Below are 4,343 nucleotides of genomic sequence, written 5' to 3'. Positions count from 1 at the left end.
CTTATCCCGTGGACCTCATCACATCACAAACACCGTGTAAACTACACATTGGTGCTAGGAACATTACCATAAAGGTGGCTTTCGGCATGGCTTATCCCCATGGCTCCCATGAACATTTGCACAGACGTCCGATACCGGAGGGCTACGCCGCGGTCGAAGTAGATGAGGCAGTTGACCAGTACCACCATGTTGAGGTGGACTACCCCATTGAGGGGGGGCAAACACTATAGGAGAGAACGATAACACATTCATCGCGTGGGAAAAGATCTAAATAGTGTTTCCACTAGGGACAGCTCCTGAGACTCTCTACTCTCCACTACACCCCAGGCTGTCATCGCCTCAAAGATCTCCCTCTCCTCAGCCATCTCTCAAAAGAAGTCCACCTCCTCAGCCATCGCCTTGAAGAAGTCCATCGCTCAAGAAGCCAGCACCATCAAGAAGCCAGCCATCAGTTCGGAAAACAAGACCAGGTTCTGCAACATTTAAGCAGACGACATCATCTAAAAAGTTGGTGGAACCCAAGGATGTCTATTCACTGACTGCGGAGGAAACAAAAAAGGTTATGGACGCCAATGTCAAGTATCATTTCTATCCTCCACCATCTCCACCGAAGCCTGTTATGCCTGAAGATGCCTTGAATTTTTTCATGAAAATGGCCAAAGCTAAACATACGGGGTTGGCTTCAAGTAAGCCGCCAACTGACTATGAACATATCAACAAGATGCAGGACAAGAGCAAACCAGGCCCAATCATTAAGGATACTCCAAGCATTGCAGACCTCCTGGCTTCTTCTAGATTAACAGTAGAAGAACTAGCACGACTTACTATGGGAGCGGATATATCAAAGTCGGATGTTATATGACCGTTTGAGTTGGGAAAACCTTTGGTCAAACCAGATATAGAAAGAAAACTTACAACTCAAATGCGTTGATTACATCAATGGTACTTGGAGAAGTCCAGCAGGGTTTTCAGGCGTTCCCTGTGAGATACAAAGAAGAATATTTCCTCAACGGGGATGGCTTCTTCTGGTTGTAATTATTGCACTTGTATGAACTGTACAAGGAAGATGCCCTCGATGTGGCTATAGTCAAAGCGTGGACTCTATAAGTGACTTATGTATATAATTCACGTTTTATGATCTTGCACCTTGTAATTGCATAGCTAACTTCTCTTTTTCGCAGAATGGAGATCCAAGCATACAAACAAGACTTAGATAAGAAAGTAGGATTCATCGATCCTGTCCTTGTGAACCAGAAACTTGTAACGAAGAATCCATACTTCACGGAGGCCTACTTATTGAAATGTCTGTTTCACCACCAATACAAGAAATTCAAACTCTTACCCAACAGTTATGAGTACGTGTTTGCGCGCAAGGGCATCCTCATTTTATGGGCAACTCGATTCTAGAACTAATTTGCTATGGTGACATAGTATGTAGTTTTCATTGGATCCTCTTTGTCATCCACCCAGACTTAAGCAAGATCATTGTGTTGGACTCAACAAAGAGAGATTAGATGACTTACCAACACCTCATCGACATACTAAATAGGTTAACTCGATCATTTAATCTTCTCGATGATTGCATCTAATTTTAATTGGTATTCATATTCACATACATGGTGTACACAAGGTACCGCAAGAAGAGTGTCATCCACTTTCCATTCAAGAAGGAGTACGCTGTAAAAACTGACTTTTTGGTACACAATACATAGTCATGTCTTGCATTTCCTACTAAATAAAAAGGGTCAATTCATTCCACTGACGAATCCTTTCCTCTTGAAGTGTATGAGGTAGCCACCCGGCAACAATCTCTGCGTGTTATATGTTCTTACTTTCATGTATGCATTCAGCCCTGACAGAGATGCTGTTAGGTTCAATGATCTTGAGGTATGAAATAACATATCGATGCCTTCTTTTCAATTTCTACACGTGTTCAAAGACTAATTATTTCGATTCTTCAAACGCAACGCTCCAAACTACGCACAAGTATGTTACAACTTGTTGAAATACATGCCCTTAAAGAATAGATGGCCGGGTTCTTATTGGAACATGTTATCAACCCAAATGGCGAGTTCCATGAACCGATCGTGTCGTTCACGCGTGCGAGACCTACAGATGAAACCTTACCTTCAAGCAAAGAGTATACAACAAGGAGGAAGGCTACCAAGGGGCTTGACAACATATTCTATTTCCGTAATTCACACAATATTAATGAATGACATTACCTGTTCCACGATATGCCATCGGTGTGTCAATGAAATGTGGGACCAGGTCCCACTTGTCATCCTCACAATGGATGGCATATCGTAGAACCAACACTTATTCAGTTGTAAATCGTAGATTTTTCCATTTATTAATGAATGATATGAATTACTATATATGATGCAAAGTTGGTATTGTCGAACGACTCTTGGACACAATGGCCTTCCAATGATGATGCGAAGGAGGAGCAAGAAGCGACGTCTCGTAAATGTGCCCAAGAGGAGGAGGATGAAAGGCTAGCCCGTGAGCTGTGCACTGCGAAGGAGCAAGAAGTAGTATCCCGTAAACACGCCCAGGAGGAGGAGGACGAGAGGGTGGCATGTCAATGTGTTGCGGAGGAGGCTGAAGGCTCAAAACCTAGAGGCGTTCAGGCGTCAGACTTCGATGTCCTTGACACGCCGACGAGCCTGGAGCATAGACGATGCTACGGTTGATCAGACGTTGCTGGGTTCTCCGCTCCACCACCATTGCCCCTCCCCCCCCCCCCCCGACGTCCCCGGACGTACTCACGCCATCAATCGTCAGTGTGGGGACGCGGTCCTCATCGTGGGAGAGGTAGAGGGATACTGGACTGGCTCAACTCAACCGACTTTTCAGGAGGTGACTTGCAATATTGTGTGTTTGTCGATGCCTGACTTGTAATATATGTTTATTACTATGTATTAATGAAGGTGTTTTTATTATTGATTTACAGTAAATATATGTATCATTGTATACATATATTGAGAGAGAGAGAGAGAGAGAGTATAGAGAGGACACTACCGGCTGAATCCTTCACCTGCAGTGATAACCCCCTTCACTTTTGGTCCACCGAGCTAGCAGTGATAGTCCTCAACTATCACTGCCCGTTGCCCACTACCGGCTCCAAAACCGGCAGTGAAGGGGTTTTGGAGCCGGTGGTGAAGGAGTTTTCTGTAGTAGTGATAGGGTTTCACTAGCTAGTATAATCTGAAGTCCCTAGACCTAAAGCAAGCTGCTCACATGTGCCATGACATCCTTAGTCACTTTGGGTCGAAACCCCTGAGAAAGCTGCTCATTGTCCAAAAGCTCACTCCTCTTCCTCTTCTTATAAATGGCACTATGTTCAGGCCACGCATACTTCCAACCCTCGTAACTGGAAAATCCTCTAACCCAACCTGGATGCTCTAGATTTCCTAGGGCAACAGATAGGAGATCATTCTCCCTAACACCAGTGAATGACCCTTGGCTAGCTTCTTGCTGCTTCTCTTTAATTATCTCAGAGATCTGCTAGGTCTCGCTATTGGGAAGGTGATATTGCCACTAGATGACATGGTTGCCCTGCCTCGCGACTAATTCTTGACATGCCCCTCGGGAAACTATGAAAATGGCACCGGTTGATCTTCCTTCTAAACTTTCTCATCATCCTTCTACCATTTAAGTATTTTGCCCTTGTAGCCAGCTATGCCCAACCTGTGTTTGCGCTTGTTGCGTGCCAGAATGTCCATGTGTTTCTGGCTTTCTGCTCTGAACTCCTCTATACTCTTCAAGTTCACAAACATACCCCAATCATCATGTGTTATGAACCGTAGTCCTCAAAAGGCTCCCAATATTGAGCAATGTAATCTCTAACAAGGACACTTTCTTGAACGTCCTCCAAGCCTTGTTGATCAATGCCAAAGCTTTCTTCATCGTAAGTTGCCTCATATTCTCAGAAAACTCCAAGTAATTCTCAAGGCAAGCAAACAACACCTCCGCTTCTTACTAATTGAGTGCCTTCCACTTCTCAATGAGTAATGACACCCTCTCCCTACCAATGAGGCCACAAACCTGTCAAAAACAGTTCTTCGCCATACCCGGGAGGGGGGCGTAGGTAGTCCCATCAACTTGATCTGGGTGATAGTAATTTTATCTGTTGGCCGCTTGGTGTCTGTCCTAGAAAGTTGACCTCGACCCCTTGAGGTGGTTGTGTCCCCGTGAGCTTCTTCATCTGAGCGGCAATGTTCGTCAGAGGATGATGATGAAGATTGAGCACTTGATGCCATCTAGTTGAACTGCCATATCAAAAGACATTTATATTAATTCATTAATTCAAAAGAAAGGAAGAAAAAATTTAGATGACC

Source organism: Phragmites australis, chromosome 12 (genome assembly GCF_958298935.1).
Source record: "Phragmites australis chromosome 12, lpPhrAust1.1, whole genome shotgun sequence".
Lineage (NCBI taxonomy): Eukaryota > Viridiplantae > Streptophyta > Magnoliopsida > Poales > Poaceae > Phragmites > Phragmites australis.
This window is presented reverse-complemented; position numbering follows the sequence as displayed.